Source organism: Nomascus leucogenys, chromosome 5 (assembly GCF_006542625.1).
Source record: "Nomascus leucogenys isolate Asia chromosome 5, Asia_NLE_v1, whole genome shotgun sequence".
NCBI classification, from domain to species: domain Eukaryota; kingdom Metazoa; phylum Chordata; class Mammalia; order Primates; family Hylobatidae; genus Nomascus; species Nomascus leucogenys.
In genome coordinates this window covers 6,719,648-6,739,091 of record NC_044385.1, presented here as the reverse complement: position 1 = coordinate 6,739,091, position 19,444 = coordinate 6,719,648, and the positions used below count along the sequence as shown (strand labels likewise).

The following is a 19,444-nucleotide window of genomic DNA, read 5'->3' as shown; positions in this document are numbered from 1 at the left end:
TTAGTCTATAGTTAATGATTCTATAGTATTTACTTTGTGAAAATCCATTAATATAATCCATTTATATTCCATGAACTTATCTATATTTTTAATTAAAATATTAAACTGCTCTATTTTTAGAGCAATTTTAATTTTACAGAAAAAATGAGCAGAAAGTACAGAGTTTCCATATACCCCTCTCTCCCATGCCCATTGTTTGCCCTAATTAACATGGTGCATTAGTGTGGTATATTTGTTACAATTGATGAGCTAATGTTGATATATTATCATTAAAGTCTATAGTTTACAGTTCACTCTTGGTGCTTATACATTCTATGGATATTTAAAGATGTCCTGTATCCACCACTACAGTATCATATAGAGTAGTCTCACTCCATAAAAATACACTTGTGCTCAGCCTATTTGTCCCTTCCTCCCCACAAATCCTGGGAAACCACTGATCCTTTTACTGTCTTCATAGTTCTGCCTTTTCCAGAATGACATATAGTTGGATTCATATAGTATGTGGTATTTTCAGACTGGCTTCTTTTACTTAACAATGTGCATTTAAGATTGTCCTGAGTCTTTGGATGCCTTGATACTCATTTCTTTTTGTCGTTAAATAATATTCCATTGCATAGATGTACTAGAGTTTGTGTATCCTATTGAAGGTCATCTTGGTTGTTTCCAATTTTTGGAAATTAGGAATAAAGCTGCTGTGAAGATTTGTGTGCAGACTTTTGTGTAGACATAAGTTTTCAACTGATTTGGATAAACATGAAAGAGTGCAATTACTGGACCACATGGAAATAGTTATGTTTAGCTTCGTAAGAAACTGCCAAACTGTCTTCCAAAGTGTCTGTATCCTTCTGCATTTCCACTGGCAATGAATTAGAGTTCCTGTTGCTCCACATCCTTACCAGCATCCGGTGTGTCAATGTTTTGTATTTCCACCATTCTAATAGCTAAGCAGTGGTATCTCATTGCTGTTTCAGTTTGTGATTCCCTAATGATGGTACTATATGATGCTGAGCATCTTTTCATAATTTTCCATCTGTGTATCTTCTTTGTTGAGGTGTCTGTCAAGGCCTTTGCCCGCTTTTTAGTTGGGTTGTTTTCTTATAGTTGAATGTTTACAATTCTATTTATTTTAATTTTCAGATTTTTCAGGGTAAGTAAAGACATTTTAAATAATTCACAAAATGGTATAAATCATTCACAAATAAAAATCTGTAAATAATTTTTATCAGAATCAGAAATTTCCATTACAAATAAAAATAAAATATCTAAATTTTAAAAATTTCTTTTTTCTCTACTGTAAAATAATATTTAGATAAGATTTTCTCAAGCACTAAAAAACTTCTTATAATATTAAGTAGAGACTTAACCAGTCAGATAAATTATTTTCCTCCCTCCAGCTTTATCTGCTAACTTTAATAATCAGAACTAAGTAAAACAATACTTACTCATTAACAATTTATCTACACACAAAAATGGAAAGAATTTTGAGACATGCATGCAGATAAACAGGTAGAAAGTTCCATCTTATATGTCATAATGGTATATCCACAAAAAGGCCAAAGCAGTTGCAGGTTCAGTCAATTTCCTGAAAAACAATGAAAACTGATCAACTGAACTAATTGTTTAATTGGATTAAATGGTGAGGTTTTTTCTAGATAGCTTGTCTTTGGGGGTCTTTTTCAATCTCTCTATGTGCAATTTATGTAGAACAGCACTAACTGCTCTTTGTAGAGTTTCGATGAGGACTTTTAACAGTTTCTAAAGCTCTTTAGTAAATTAAAATGTTGATTCTAATAAAACAGAAAAATCTACATAGATAAATTTCTGAATAACGCAGGCCATACTTCTTAATTCACCTAAAACTAAAATATTGCAACAACATAATACCAAAAATAAGATTATTTCAAAGCCCAAAGTAATGTTAACCTAGACATCTGACACCGCCAGTCTGCAGACACGGGGGCGGGAATGTGGACCTCCTGTTTGGTGGAGCAAAGTGAAAGTGCATATACCACCTCCTTCCCATCACCAACCCTGCAGATGCAGATGGAAGTCAGGGATGAGCTGGGGTTTCATTTTACACATATTTCTTGGTTATAAAATAAAACTAAGGACATATGGCTTATTTCTTAGGCAGTTTCGAATACGCATGAATCAAAATATTATGTATCAAATATGACTGTGAGTAATATTGTTTGAGATTATTTCAATTATTTATGAAAGGTAATTAAAAGCAAGTAAAACAACAGAAATTATAGTAGATATTTTACTATTTAATTTTCTTTTTTTAAAGTGAAGTTCAGAAAAATGATGGCGTGCATTGGCCTTCATCCTAAGGCAGTTGCCTCTTCCTTGCCCCTCTGGCTTCATTTCCCTGTGCCAAGCTCAGCCACTGGGATTGTTACTAGAGCTCCAGAGACTATAGTTAAGCTGACCAAGTTGCCTACGTACTTTCTGGGTCCTGTCACCCTTCTCTATGACCTAAGTCTTCAGATCTGGCAATCTCTGAGTTGGTGGGGGCCCTTCCATCTTCTTCCCCCTAAGAAGAAAGCCTCCAGCCCCTCTCCTCTGGGACAAACCATATTAATTCTTTAAGAGGTCCAGATCTTGGAAAACAAGGATCTGTGTAAGATTCGTCTTTGGGATGGTTTAGTCCCACCTCTCTGCTTTTCTTTGTTAGGGTTTTGTCCACAAAAAGACTATTTTGGCTCTCTGGGATCAAAGTTAGCCTAGGAATTGAGAGCACAAAGCCTGGCTATTCTTTATTAGCTGTGTAGAACAGATGCAATTGGTTTACTTAGTCACCTTACTATCTAACTGGATTCATTAATCTTGTTGACTCCAACCACCTTACACATTTTGTATAGTCAGCAACTCTTTTATGATCATTACTACCAATAACTAGCAACTGTTGTCTAATACCACCAAAAAAATTTCTTTAAAAATGAAAAACACCACCACCAACAACAACCAACAACCCATCACCACCACCCCAACCACCATGATCACCACTCACATGGCTGAATCGCCCAGCCCCACGATGCATTATGTTACCCTACCTTACAACCTTGGCTCCAGAAAAGCATCTCCTTCACTGCACTGTGCATCGTTTGTATCAGTGCCACAGTAGAATCATGGAACTCAATCCCACTTGGGCTGTCATTACTCCTCTGAAATATTTGGCATCTCCTATTTTGTCCTTTTCCCATCCTCCGCAGCAAGTTTTCTAAAATTTTGCCACTCTTCTCAAACCAATTTCCCCAGGGCAGCCCCAGAGCCTCATGACCAAGATGCCTCTTTCACAGAGATAATTCTTTCATTTTAGCAGGTCAGAAATTCCACAGTTTTTCATACTCATCGAAACAAATTTGCGTATTCTGCAGCCAGCCCCACCACTTTTGCACTAATCACAGAGAAAGGGTTTTTCCAAGGGTTATTCCTCTGCTGAGCTTTTGAACAGTCACCCTTGCATCTCCATTCGCCATCGGTTACCCTGCCTGGCATCTCCCTTTACTTTCTCCACCTCTTCCTCCCCTCCTTCCTGTTTCCTTCCTCCTTCTTGATCTTTGCCCTCATATTTCGTGCCTTTCTCCTCCTAACAGTCCTCCTTCTCCCATTTCCCTCCCTATCTGACTCCTATCTTTCTGTGTTTAACCATTCAGTATCCACTGGTTGGTTCCTTCCCTGTAAGAACATTATGCTCAGGTCTCACCATATTCTCTTTTTAGCCCATGCTAAATTGTGTTCCTGCCCTATCACTTCCCTTCCTTTGGCAACTAAGGTCCTCAAAATAATGGCTTATTGTTTCTACTCTACCCACATCTGCCACACTCACATGCACACTGAAACTGTGTTTTCTGGGGTCATTTAAGGTCATATTTGTCAAATTCAATAAATTATATTAAGTGCTAATATTTTAAGTCTACACTGATAAGGTTTGGCTGTGTCCCTACCCAAATCTCATATTGTAGCTCCTGTAATACCCACGTGTCGTGGAAGGGACCTGGTGGGAGGTATTGAATCATGAGGGCGGGGTCTTTACCGTGCTGTTCTCATGATAATGAATAAGTCTCACGAGATCTGATGGTTTTATAAAGGGGAGTTCCCCTGCACATGCTCTCTCTCTTGCCTGTTGCCATTCAAGAGGTGACTTTGCTCCTCCTTTGACTTCCGCCATGATCGTGAGGCCTCCCCAGCCATGTGGAACTGTGAGTCCATGAAATGTCTTTCCTTTATAAATTACCCAGTCTCAGATATGTCTTCATTAGCAGTGTAAGGACAGACTAATACATATACTTTCTGAGGAATCTAATACTGTTGAAAATTCTTTTTCCTCTTTCCATTTGCTTTCTAAGATGCCACTTTTTCTCAGTGTTCTTCCACTCCTCTCTGGTCTCTATCAGCTCCTTTGCTGGCTCCCCTGACCTGCCTTTCTGATGCCTGTGCTCCCAGGAAGCTCTAGGCTTCTCTTTTCTCCTGGTGCAATCCCCAGGAAACCTCTTCCACTTTTTTTGGTTTTTGTTACCACCTGCATATGACTGATCCTCAAATCTCTCTCCCCAACCCTGACCAAGTACCAAGCTTACACATATCTAATTTTCTGTAGAACATCTTCACCTGAATTTCCCCAAAACCCTTATACTCATCATGTTCAAAATAGAACATGTTCGGCAAGAGAGAAGATCAACACATACACACACAAATATTAATCACATTTTACATGCTAACAATGAACATGCAGAAACTGAAATTACAAATACAATACTATTTACAATTGATTCCAAAGAAAATTAAATACTTAAGTATACATTTAACAAAGCATGTGCAGGATCTCATGATGTAAATTACCAGATGTTGATGAAAGAAATCAAAGAACACTTTAATAAATGTAGAGATATACCAATTCCAAGCATTGGAAGAAAACAGTAATAGTATCAATTCTGCCAAAATTTATCTATAGATTTAATACAATTTTTATAAAATCCCAGTAAGGTGTTTTGTGCACAGAGAAAAATTTATTCTAAAATTTATATAAGGCTTGGCACAGTGGCTCATTCCTGTAATCCCAGCAATTTGGGAGGCCGAGGTGGGCAGATCATCTAAGGTCAGGAGTTCGAGACCAGTCTGGCCAACATGGTGAAACCACGTCTGTACTAAAAATACAAAAAAAATTAGCTGGGTGTGGTGGGGGGCACCTGTAGTCCCAGCTACTAAGGAGGCTGAGGCAAGAGAATCGCTTGAACCCCAGAGGTGGAGGTTCAGCGAGCCAAGATTGTGCCATTGCACTCCTGCCTGGGGAACAAGAGCGAAACTCTATCTCAAATAAATAAATAAATAAATAAAACAAAATAAAATAAAGTTTATATGAGAGGTCACACATTCTGGAGTAGCTAAAACAATCTAGACAAAGAAGAGTAAGGCAAGAGGAGCCATTCTACCTGATATTAAGCCTTACAAGATACCTACAGTAAACCAAGCAGTATGGTATTTGTGGAAGGAAAGACACGTAGATCAATGGAACAGAATAGAGAATCCATAAATAGACCCATGAAAACAAGCTCAACTGATTTTTGACAAAGGTGTTAAAGCAGTTCAAATGGATAGTCTGTCCTAAAAATGGTGCTAAAGCAATTGAACATTGAACATTGAACATCCATAAGCAAAAACAAGAACCTTAAGCTAAACCTCACACGTTGTACAAAAATTAACTCGACCAGGCATGGTGGCTCATGCCTGTAATCCCAGCACTTTGGAAGGCCGAGGCGGGCGGATCACGAGGTCAGGAGATCGAGACCATCCTGGCTAACATGGTGAAACCCCGTCTCTACTAAAAATACAAACAAAACTAGCTGGGCGTGGTGGTGGGTGCCTGTAGTCCCAGCTACTTGGGAGGCTGAGGCAGGAGAATGGCATGAACCTGGGAGGAAGAGCTTGCAGTGAGCCAGGATCACACCACAGCACTCCAGCATGGGCGACAGAGCAAGACTCCATCTCAAAAAAAAAATTAACTCAAAATAGACCATAGATTTAAATGTAAAACATAAACGATAAAAATATTTTAAAAATAAGAGAAATCATTGGAATTGGGATCTAGCGCTAGACAAAGTGTGCTTGGATTTGACACAAGCACAACTTATAAAGAAGCACAACTCACAAGCACAACTCATAAAAAGAATCCTTTATAAATTGGGCTTCATCAAAAGTTAAAACTTTTGCTGTGCTGAAGACCATATTTAGAGGATGAGAAGATAAGCTACACATTGGGAAAAAATACTTGCTAACCACATATACAAAAAAGGACTAGGCATCAGGAAGGAGGAAACTATTCAACTGTACACTTTAAATAGGTACCAGAAGAAATAGATGCTAACTCAGAATTCTATAACCATAAAAAATATTGGCCAGGTGTGGTAGCTCATGCCTGTAATCGCAGCACTTTGGGAGGTGGAGACAGGCAGATCTCTGGAGCCCAGGAGTTCAAGACCAGCCTGGGCAACATAGTGAAACCTCATCTTTACAAAACGCAAAAAAAAAAAAAAAAAAAGAAAGAAAGAAAGAAAAGAAAAATTAGCCAAGCATGGTGGCATGAGCCTGTAGTCCCAGCTACTTGGGAGGGTGAGGTGTGGGGAGCACTTGAGCCCAGGAGGTCAAGGCTGCAGTGAACCATGATTGTACCCCTCCATTCCAGCATGGGTAACAGAGCAAGACTCTGTCAAAAAAGAAAAATTCACAACTAGATAAACACATTTTCAGATAAACAAATGCTGAAAAAATTCACCAAGAGACTTATAAGAAATGCTAAAGAATGTTCTTGAGACTGAAAAGAAATGATAGAAGATGAAAAGTTAAATCTACAGGAAATGAAGGAAAGTGCCCATCATAGTCAATAAATTGATTAATATCACAAAAAGCTGTTTCCTTGTTCTCTTAAAAAACAATTTCTTTTTTTTTAAAAAAAAAAAAAATAGAGAGAGAGAGAGAAAAAAAAAAAACCAGATGTGTAAAGACTTCAGAAAAGGTGTCTGGTAATAAGACCAATGAGAATAAATATCTGAAACAAAAAAAAAAAACAATTTCTTAAAAGGCAATTCACTGTTTATATCAAGGTGAGATTTATAATACATGTAGAAGTAAAATTTAAGACATAGCATGAAGCATAGGGAAATTACATTGAGTTACACTCTTCTAAGGTTGCTTTATTTGGGAAGTGAAAAATGGGAAGTGCATAGTGGTAGACGTGAGGTGAGAAATGAGCAATATGAAGTAGGAAGTGTCAGGTGAGAAGTGTGAAGTGGTAGATATTGATTCTAAAGAGACTTTGATAGATTAAAGATGCATATTATTAGCCCCAGAGAAGCCATTACAAACACAGGAAGAGACATAGGTAACAAGTCAGCAGAAGAAATACCATGAGATGCTAAAATATCCAAACAATCCAAAAGCACACAAGAAATGAAAAACAGAGGAACAAAAAACAGAAAAGAGAAATTTAAAAAACAGTGAGATGGAAGAATTAAACCATGCCATATCAACAGTTACAATCCATATAAGTGAACTAAAACACTAATGTAAAGGCAGAGAGTATCTAATTCAAAAAAGGAGGATGCATCTATATGTTGCCCACAAGAGATGCTCTTTGAACCAAATAATACAAATAAGTTAGAAGGTATAAGAATGGAAAAAAATATACCATGCAGAAAATAAGAAAGCTGGAATAGACTTCAAGACAAAGAATATTACAAGAGATAAATGGGATGTTTGATAATAAGCAAAGGAGAAATTCATCAAGAAGACATACAACTCTAATGCACATAATAATATAGTTTAAACACTTATGAGGAAAAAAACTGAGAAAACTAAAGGAAGAAATAAATTCATAATCAAAGTTGGAAACTAAAATCTTGAACAAATAAAGTAGACAAGAATAGATGAAAGTATTCGTAAGGCTATAAAAGGTCTGAATACTGTTATTAACCAACTTGACCTAACCAACATTTCCAGACCACTACATCCAATTACAGTAGAATACATTTTTTAAAGTTTTTTTTTCTTTTAACTTTTACTTAAGGTTCAGAGGTACATGTGCCTTAGGCATGGTATATAGGTAAACTTGCATTATGGGGGTTTGATATATAGATTATTTCCTCATCCATGTACTAAGCATAGTACCTGATAGGCATTTCATCTGATCCTCTTTCTCCTCCCACCCTCCACCCTCAAGTAGACCATAGCATCTGTTGTTCCCCTCTGTGTCTATGTGTTCTTGTCGTTTAGCTCCCATTTATAAGTCAGAACATGCAATATTTTGTTTTCTGTTCCTGCATTAGTTTACTTAGGATAATGGCCTCCAGCTCCATTTGTTGCAAAGGATAGAGATGGATGATCTCATTCTGTTTTATGGCTGCATAGTATTCCATGGCATTTATGTACCACATTTTCTTTATCCAGTGTATCATTGATAGGAATTTAGGTTGATTCTAGGTCTTTGCTATTATGAATAGTGCTGCCATGAACATACTCATGCAAGTGGCTTTCTGGTAGAATGATTTGTATTTTAGGGGATATATAACCAATAATGGGATTGCTGGGTCAAATAGTAATTCTGTTTTTCATTCTTTGAGGAATCACCACACTGCTTTTTTTTTTCAAGTGCACATGGAAGTTCACCAAATTCCACATAGATAAGGCAATAAATTTTGAACAATTGAGGGGAAAATAAACTTGCCTTGTCTTGTCTTCTATGCATATCTAAAAAGTTCTACAAACGGGTAGCAAGATATGGACAGGTGATACTTTGTCCCACTCATTTTCTGCCCATCTTTTCAAACTCCAATAAGCCCAAGGGTCACTACTCCCATGAAGCCCTGATAAACATCACCCAAAATTGGCCCCTCGATTTGTGCCTACCTTCAAACTTCCATATTCTTTATGACACTCACAATGCCTTATCACACTTTTTTTGCACATTTTTCTGATTATTGGTCACCATTCCTAGACCACTAGACCAAGAACAGGGATCATATATAATTTGTGTGTGCAGACCCAGTCCCTAGCACAGTGCCTGTCACAGACTAGGCATTTAATAGTTGTTGTTCGTCAATGAATGCTATTCTTAGTAATGGTTGGGACCATTTTAAAGCAAGTATGACTGGCTTCTGTGCCTACCACCTGCTCCCTCAAATAAAGGAAAAGTTCCAGGGAAAGACAGCATGATGAAAAATAGGCCTGAAGTAAAAGATTAAAGGAAGCGCATTTTGCCTGATAAGAAGAAAGAGAAGTTTCCTTAAGAATGATTTTCTGTGCCAGCAGAAGATATTGCTTAGTGACAAAGTCAGAGTAAATGACCTTAGATCACCAAAACAATTCAGAGAGAAATAAGAAAGAAATCCCTGTACAAAATAGATGGAAGCAGCAGGCTCTGCCAAAAAGTTGTGGAATTTTGATACTTGATAGTTTAATAAAGCCAACAAAGACCAGTTATTTTGAACAGTTAAATGTGGGTCCAGCAGAAGGATGACCTATTTGAGGATTTTTCCAAACAACAATTTTACCTATGAGTAAATAGAGATACTGCAGGGAAATGTGAAAATGATTATTAGTGTATTCTTTGCCAGGAATATTTTCCCATCACTGTTGTTGTGTCCCATAATTCCCTGACCAATCATTTAGACTTTAGATCGAGGCTGTCTCTTTATCTTTTGAACCTTATGCCTAATGGAAAGCCAAAGACAAAGTAAAGACTAAATACTTATTGTTGAAAGAATGTTTGTTAAATAGCATAGATATTATTCACCAGTTTCTCTGAGTTCGAGTTTGTTTAATAAAGGAGACAAGTTTACAGCATTGACCATTCAGGTCATCTTTCTTACCCATTATCAAATCCTCGGCCATCCCAGTTCTGTGAAATAGTGAAAAAAACAGTCAGTTCTATGTGTTGTTCCACTTGTAATTCGTTGTCACACTGAAAAGTGAAAGTCACAATATTGTATTATATTGTGATGTGTTGTAACATCACTAGGAAAGCTACCTGCTTTTTTACACAAGAACTTTTGATTATTTATCATATTTCTTACATATATCATCTTACATATCCTATCTTCTTACACATGAACTATTTTATTTATCGTATTTGAAAACAGATCTTTTATTTAGACTTTTCAACAGTATGCAACACTTTACCAATGCAAATGCCTTACTAATCAACCAATATTCAGTGTCTGTCTCCTCCATGTGAAAGTTTATAAGAGCATTATTATTATGAGTGTTATACTTCAGCGAGGGACTGAACCACATAGCCTGCAGAGGTGCTCTATCTTTATGTTTCTATGGTACAACAGAGCACATCTGGGCTTACATCAATGGCTGCACTCAGTTCTTGCAGAATAATACTCCTAATCCTCATTCTCCATGCTTATGAAAAGAAAATTCAATTATGAAACCACAGCATCCAAACTACTTATCCCTGCAGCCCCAAGACTTCATTCATCTGGAGACAGGCTAATGACAAGGCAACTAAGCATTGGGAAATTTGAAAATTTACTTCAAAATAAATTTGCTTTAAAAATGTGGGTAATAATTGCAACTGTAAGATTAAGCCAGGTTTGTCACATTGTGTAGATTTCTTCCCATATCCTGCCCCCCCACTTTATGACAGTAATGATTTTGTGACTAAGACTGGTGTCACTGTAATGTTCTTGGGACAGAATGATAGTCCAATGACTCATCAGACAGTAGAAAGGGAAAATATTCAAGAAATTTAACATCATTGGTATTTGAAATATTTCAATACTGTGAATCTCTTCCTAAAAATAAGGACGACTAAATAACTTATTCACTAATAAAAAGCCACAATCAAAACAACTGTGACAGAGTGTGGAACAAATTATAATTACTTAAAGAATCATCGTGATTACTCACAAAAACCTTAACATTTGCCAACCAATTTTTCTTGTCAAAATACATTGTTTCTTCTGGCGTTCATATCCTCAATTTGCCCAATTACTCTCCATAATTTTTTTTTTTTTTGGTGGCTGAGACACAAAATAGTATGCAGATTCTAAAGACTTCTATCTGTAAGTACAATATTTGAGAAGTAGATGAGTACCTTTCAACGACAAATGTTGAGATTTGTGAGCAGGAAAGATAGGAAAAAAAAGTGTCATGAGGACTTTGGCCTATACCGAGAAGTTTTTGAGTCGATTAGGAGCTCTGGAAACAAATGACATCAACTCTCAGCATTGCGGGTGTCTCATTTTTCCCTTTATCTCTCTTTTCACTGCTTCTCTTCTTCTTCCCTGGATCCATGTGTCTGTCACTTACCATCCTCCACTCCCTCTCCTCTGTCTTCCTTTTCCTGTGCTGCTGTCTGCACACAGCAGCTGTCTGAAGACTCTCCAGCCTTCAGAGATAACTGGGTTGTGGAGTCTGCAAAAATGGGAGTCTATCCCTTTCTCATTCTTTTTTTTTTTTTTTTTTTTTGAGACGGAGTCTCGCTCTGTTGCCCAGACTGGAGTGCAGTGGCGCAATCTCAGCTCACTGCAAGCTCCACCTCCCGGGTTCACGCCATTCTCCTGCCTCAGCCTCCCAAGTAGCTGGGATTACAGGCACTTGCCACCATGCCCAGCTAATTTTTTGTATTTTTTTAGTAGAGACGGGCTTTCACCATGTTAGCCAGGATGGTCTCGATCTCCTGACCTCGTGATCCTCCCCACTCGGCCTCCCAAAGTGCTGGGATTACAGCCGTGAGCCACCGCGCCTGGCCGTGTCTATCCCTTTCTATAGCACCTCTAGGAAACACGAACCATGTCCAAGATACAATTAATTCCATCATATATTATCCCCAGCAAGATAGAGCTTCATTTACATGAAAAGTTGTATAGGCACAGAACTCATCCTTAGGAAGTTGTCCGTGTTTGTTTTAAGTGACCATATTCATAAGCCCTCTCATAGGTTTGAGTGTTTCCCTCCCAGCGCATTTAACCTCTTCTGACTCCCTACTGGCTGTTTGGTGACCACCTGCCCCAGCACCTTAGCCATGCTCTCCTTACTCAACAATATCCCATGCTCTAAATCTCCTTTCATCAAAATTATGCCCCATTCCCTTAGGATAGTGCTAAGTGAAGTTAATTTGATTGATTACTATAAACCAAGACATTAATGATTTAATAGATATTTGCATTTATCAGGGATTGCTTGATGAGAACACTTAACATGAGATCTATCCTCTTAACAAATTTTCAAGTGCACAACATAGCATTGCTGACTCTAGGCACGATGTTGTATATAGATGTCTAGAACTTACCTTCCATAAATGCGTTCAACTGAGGTTTTCTCAAAGAAGTGGTTCAAATAATGTCTTTATATAGTACCTACTGTATGTCAGGTACCCGGTAAAATCTTGGATATTCAGAAGTAGACAAAATACATGTGTTCCTTATCTTCTTGGAGCATTATAACGTAGTGGATCTTTGAGTCAACATCGCAGAGTGGCTGTCTCCATACCATTCCAGTCACATCAGGTAGGGAGATCATCTATTATGTCATCACATGGACTATAAACAATCTATAAAAGTTTATTCTGGGTAGCATTTATGTTCTGGGACTCAGGATGTAATGTTGTTGGTGTTGTTCTAGCACCAAAAATAACCACGTGAGTTAGACAGTTCTATTCTCATTTTGCAGAGAAGACTGGCTTTACAGAATTAAATCCTCTACCTATGGGTCATGGGACAAGCAAATAACAGTATCAGGATCTGGAGATGATGTTGAACTCCAAGTCCAACATTGTCCACTCCGCCACAGGTGCCACCTCAGATTCTCCTCAAGTCCTCTTGGATATGGAGTGAGTAGATTATCAGGATTTGCATGCCATCTTCAGCTTCTCATTGGATGCCCACATGGTGGAAGGAATAGAATTGTAACACAGGTTTTAAGGTCTTACTTCTATAATACTCCTATGCTAATAATGTATCATTCTTACTGTGTAAATCAAGACACTTATTGGATGCCCACATGGTGGGAGGAATAGAATTGCAAGGCAGGTTTTAAGATCTTACTATCATAATAGTCCTATGCTAATAACACATCATTCTTACTGTGTAAATCAAGATTGACAAGCTGCTCAGCCATCCAGCTCACCTTTAATAATCGTTCATTACATTCATGAAACTGAGATCTGATGTAGCATGAAAAATCATAGTGCTACTTTATGAATGTTATATAAATGAGTCAACAAGGGCATCTGTGTATTGGGCCCTAGATTGTTTATTTCTTCCCTGCAGGCAGAGACCCGCTAACTCAAAAATCTGACAGCTCCAAACTCAAATTTTTATACATCCAATTGTTAAATCAGTCCAAATAAGCAGATAGTCCAAATAACCATATTTGTAGCCACTTAGAGCCTGTCTGTATTGTGTACTCAGTAAAACTGCACCAAACATCTGCTAGCAATAGATAAGTTCTGGGCCCTAAAGGTCCAAGCTGCTGCTGCCCTTTGGAGCTGTCTGAGTCAGACTCTTGCCATGCTGCTAATGACGTTATCTAGACACATAGCCCTCTGTCAAATTTCCCTCTTCCCTGGAAGTTCCCTTGCCCTCCACTCTTTCTGAGTGGTGGCTCCCTGTACTTTAAACTCCGGAAGACCTCATGCTCTGAGGGACTTCTCCTGCTATGAGGGACTTCTCCTGCATGCAAACCTGTCAAAGGGAAATAAAGCTTATCTGTGCTATTGCCACCTTGTGGTCATGTATTGCTTTTTAAAAAATCAGCCCCCATATCCCTCGAAGCATCTACAATAATCTAAAATCTCCTTGGTTCATTTGAAGACACACACAACATACATACAATTCCCCAAGCAAAAGCATGAAGTCAGCTTATTGTTTTTCATTTGTGCATGGTATTTGGCAAATATTCAGCCACGACTAGTATGTAACAGTAGTAGGCACAGGTGATTCTTATTTGACAATTGTGTAGCTTGCGACATAGAAGTGAACTAATTCACAGAGTAGATAATACCAGTCATATGAACTCATTAGCTTACCACTTCAAAGTTAATAGAGTGCCCTCATGGGATCAGTCCTATTTTGGAAATGTTTGGAGGTCATAGGAATAGAAAGTAAAGAACATCTTGTGGTCCCAGAAAATAAAGCAAACACTAAAAAATAAATATATAAAAATAAAAAAATTAAGGCTTGTTTAAGCACAAGGGCCCACTTGAATGGCTAATGTTAGAGCAAATTGAGTCACAAAGTAAATAATGGTAGTACTGAACACATAGAATAAAATAAATATCTATGGTTCCAAATTGTTATAAATAATAAAATAAGCAAACAAACAGGGAAAGAAATGCCTCTTCTTCATAGTAGAATTTAAATAAATGTAGAAGATAAAAAGCCATAATCATCATTAAGCAACTACCACAATAGTAACTGTCACAGACAGATAAGGTACTCTCATGGATGCAAAAATTTGTGGCTGAAAGTTTGAGAATAGATTTTGCATAGTTTCAACATATTTCCCTAAGATCCATACTAACCACAAAGGGAAAAATGGTAACTTTACAGTAAAAAACATGGCAGACACCCACTTAACCAAAGCAATCAAAGTAAATATCAATGATATGACACAGAGATTATCAACCCCTTAGTATGATGCCCCGAGGACACCACAACATCATTTCTGTGGTATTCTTGCCAAAAATCCATAACTTCATTCCAATTATGAGAAAGTATCAGAATAATTCAAATTGACAGACATTCTATAGAACAACTGATCCAGCCAGGCATGTTGCACTCTGTGGTACCAGCTACTTGGGAGACTGAGGCAGGAAGATGTCTTGAGGCCAGGAGTTTGAGGCTGCAGTGAGCTATGATCACGCCTGTGACTAGTCACTGAACTCCAGCCTGGGCACCACAGCAAGACCTCATCTCTAAAACAAAACAACATATTAATACTCTTCATAAGTGTCAAGTGATAAAAGATAACCAAGGACTGAAAAACTGTTACAGACAGGAAGAGACTAAGGAGGACTAACTAAATGCAATGTGGGATCCCAGGTAGGATCTTGGAACAGAGAAAGAATGATAATGGAAAAATTGGTGAAATTTGGGAAAACATCTATAATTAATAGTATACTGATGTTAGTTTTCTGTTCTTGACCTTTGTGCTATGGTTATGTAAGATGTTCATATAAGGGTAAGTAAGCTGGTGAGACATAAAGGAATTTTTCATACAATTTTTCCAACTTTTCTGTATGTCGAAAATAGGTCAAAATAAAAAGTTTAATAAAATGAATTAAAATTTAAAAAGTGGTTGGTCAGTGAGACAAACACTAAGGTGCTAGTCTTATAGCTGGGAAAAAAAAAACTGAAGTTAGGTGACAGGAAGTCTTTAATCCAGTTTTTCGGTTCAAACAAATTGAGAAAGAGAAATGTTCCATTATTTAACGAAAGCAACCCAGACACAAACACACACCCTAGTTTTCAGCTCAGCTTGTCTTCCTAGACTTCTTAGTGTATCCTAAAGTCATAGGCAGGAAGTCTGATGCCAAGGACAATTATACAGAATAGGAAATCTTATGTGATATATTTACTGTGTTTTAGTTTTTGAACTTATACAGTTAGGATAATTTTCTGAAATGCATGCTCATTTAGGATTGAGGAATGTTGAAAGGGATATTGATGAATAATCAATAAAATTACATCTAATGATTATGAAAGTATAAAGTCAAATATTGCTTACATTAAATCAGAATGTCAGTAGAGAATATTTGCTAACAGTATGTATGTTGAAGGAAGGCTTTATTATTTTGGGGAAAATAACATAAAACTCCAGGAAATTATGATCTTACTATTCTCACCACAAGACTGTTTGTGATACAGGAAAATCACTTTTGAAACAAATGTTTGATTATTAGGATAAAATGGCAATGAAGTTTTTCCTTCTTAATAATCAAAGTTTTTTTTTAAGACTTCAAGGAAATAATGGAGAAATAACTAGAGAACTTAAAAGAACAGAAGAGACGGACGATGTGAAATTCTGCCCAGATGATCTAACAGCTTCATAACAAGAATGATACAATGTACATTCATGAGATGTACCAAAAATGGTTACCATTTTATCTTGAATATAGTGAATTGCTAATTTATGTATTAAAAAATTACCATTGTGTTACACAGATTACTGGTTCCCAATCCTGGCTACATCACATAAAAATCACTTGGGGAGCTTTTCATAAAAATGCCAGGAGCTGGTCTCTCCCCTCAGAAATTCTGACTTAATTCACAAGTGAAGCTGAGCATCAATGTTTTAAAAGTTCCCCAGGAGATTCTAGTGTGTCCCTCTCCAACAACTAGGGTGAGAATTACTGTTACAGGTGCTTTTTATTCAAATATATCTGTCATTGGATATACAAGATAAATATTATAATCAAAATTACATTTTGGCAAGATATATAACTCAGTCCTTGAAGCAGCATTCTTAATCTTTAACAGAAATGGATGCCAGAAAACACGCTAAATAAATTGAATCTAAATGATGACACTTATAACCAAAAATAACAAAATCAGAAGGATTCATCTAATTTCATTTAAGATTATTTTGGTGTAAGAAATGTTCTTGGTTTAATTTTTCTTTCCCCCTAAAAAGATGACCACAAGGTGTAACTCCAAACCTGTATTTTTGTTTTGTGTGTCTACTCACATACCAAATGAAACCATATATAGCTGTACCATCAAAAATCAAAAATTTGTAAGTTACCCTGACAATTTTCTTGATTAATGCATCAATGTTTTAAAAAGCAAACAAAAACCAATCCTCTATTGAGATACTTTCTGGCAAAGCACTTTCGACCTTGTAAAAACTGTGAAATGTATTTGAAGTAGTTCTAACTAAAATTAACACATCTTGGATCACCAGGTCAGGAGTGCGAGACCAGCCTGACCAACATGGTGAAATCCTATCTGTACTAAAAATATAAAAATTAGCTGGGCATGGTGGCATGCACCTGTAATCCCAGCTACTCGGGAGGCTGAGGTAGGGGAATTGCTTGAACCCGGGAGGTGGAGTTGCAGTGAGCCAAGATCACACCACTGCACTCTAGCCTGGGGGACAGAGCGAGACTCTGTCTCAAAAAAAAAAAAAAAAAAAAAAAAAGTAACACATCTTTAGCTACTATTGTGAGAAGGTGACCATTTCCATCACCTTCGCTGGTTGGTTTGACAATCACAAGAACATAGAAGTTTTATTCAAACAAGCATCCTCCCTGTACACCACAAAGCGTTGGTTGGTATGATAAGTCAATCTGGCTTGATCCACAAGAATTCTGGGTTGCGGTTTTCTCGGCAATTCACTCTTCAATACAGTTTTCAACATAAAATTAAAGTCCTTTAAGTTAGTTTCTGACAGGAAAGGCAGTTAACTTTCTGCCATTGAGCAGACATGGCCTAAATAGAAGTGTTTTCCTTTCATTCTTGATTTCCAAAGAAAATTTTAGGAGATAACAATAGAGACCAAGACTCTTCTTATCACGGGGCTAAAGGTGTATCTATTACGTTGTTTCAATCAGAAAAATACTCTTTCAAATGTGTACTGGTAAGGCATGGTACTCAAAGAAACTAAAAGTTCATTGTAGTACATTAAAAAAAAAAAAGAAAAAAGGTGTAATAAGAGGTTTTTTGTGTTTGTTTTGAGACAGAGTCTCACTCTGTCACCCAGGCTGGAGTGCAGTGGCACGATCTCAGCTCACTGCAACCTCCCCCTCCCAGGTTCAAGCGATTCTCCTGCCTCAGCCTCCCAAGAAGAGAGTTCTTGATTATGATCCCAGCTATGCCTCCAAATGTCAGCTACTGAAGAACTGTTGAGCACCCTCCACACTCCAGGCTCCCTGAGGCACAGAAACTACAGAAGATAATAAAATACCTATCCTTAGGTCACTTCATTGCTCCTTACTTCAGCATCCCCAGTTTAAAATAAAAGTCATGCTTCTTGCTGAATTGAAGTTAAGCTCTCTGTGGTAATCATTCTTGTTTCTTCTGGAACATCATCAAACATCCCTTCTCTTCTATCTTCGGTGTATTTTCACTTCAAGTCTCTTTGTCAGTAAAAAGTTCAGGGTTTAGTATCTTTCTAAAAAAGGAAGAGAAGGAAGAAAGGAAGGGAAGAGGGAAAATAAGCAGGAATAGAACTTTCCTGGATTTTCCTAGTCCTTCAAGCTAAAGACCTGCCTCTTTCCTTTCTTTCCAAATATCATGAAAGAGCTTAAGGAAAAATTTGATGGATTTGAGAATGCTACAAAAAACGCAAATTTTCTGCATGCCAAAACATTCTGCACACCCAATTATAAAGCAAACAGAAAACTTGGAAAAAAATATTTACATGAAATATGTCATAGGGTCTATGAACTTGATACATACAAAATTCATTCAAATGCATATAAAAACACCAACATCCTAAGAGAAAAATAAAGTTAAGGAACAGGAAATTTATAGAAAAACAAATGACTGATAAACATGAAAATAATTTGTCACTACGATAGTAATCAAAGAAATTCAAACAAAAACCGTAAGGTACTTAAAATTTTAGTTCAGCAATTTTTTGAAATGACAATGATAATTGTTGGCTGAAAAAGAATCCTCATACAATTGCTAGTAGCACCACCAATTTACACCTGTTTCTTAGAAAAGAGCTCGGTAATACAACCAATCATCAAAATTTGTAGATTCCGTATTTGCTAATTCACTTACTGACAAAAATTTGTTACCCCAAAATCGGTATTTCTGGCGCTTTTGCAGTCATTTATGAACATGCACAGAGTGGCAAAACACGTGGGCCATTTGACGTGCACATTCCCAGCCAGGGTCAAGCAAGGTGAGCCTCTGCCTTTTTATGTCAGCTTTGAGACTATAAATACATGTCCTGTTCATGGTCTAATTCATGATGCTTTACTCATTAGTAGAAGAGATAAATAATGCCATCTTTATATCAGTCATCATGTTTCAAATAGAAAGTCAATTATTTCCAGTAATAGCTGGAAATTATTTTTGTTGAGGTGTTGAAGGTGAAACAATATCGTGAATGTTATTGTTAAGTTCTATTAAAAACTTCAACACTGAAGATACTGAAGATAAAGTAAGTTGATATAGAAGTAATATAGAGACTTATTTCGGTGGAGCACACAGTTGTTGTAAAAGCAATGTTTTTACTAAATTAAGAAGCCGGTGGAACAAAAGTGTATTTGGAACTGGTTGTGGTCCAAACACAATTCAAACAAGCTGTGATATTTTCCCAATTGAAATAGAGACTGTCTTTGTCAATGTGTATAACTATTTTTATATACAATTTTAGAGTAACTGAATCAAAAAGCTTTGTGATAAAGCTGATGTCAAAAACAAAATAGGTTGGTGGTACACACATTTCCTCCAGCTTTTAGAATTACTTCATAAATCAT

The 19,444-nt window shown here is 37.1% G+C and overlaps 1 long non-coding RNA gene across 3 annotated transcripts in view; it reads right to left on the bottom strand.

The window, feature by feature from the left end:
* The window catches only part of LOC115835128, a 33,337-nt gene extending 20,948 nt beyond the window's left edge, over positions 1-12,389 (bottom strand). For 2 of the 3 annotated variants that reach the window (XR_004030057.1, XR_004030058.1), the window contains exons 1-2: positions 12,302-12,389; positions 9,870-9,961 (exon numbers count right to left, since the gene is read on the bottom strand). This is a non-coding gene — a long non-coding RNA (uncharacterized LOC115835128). Of the gene's footprint in view, positions 1-1,269; positions 1,586-9,869; positions 9,962-12,301 lie in introns of those variants that run through there. The other variant, XR_004030056.1, reaches the window with a different exon arrangement.
* Between the last annotated feature and the right edge of the window lie 7,055 nt (positions 12,390-19,444).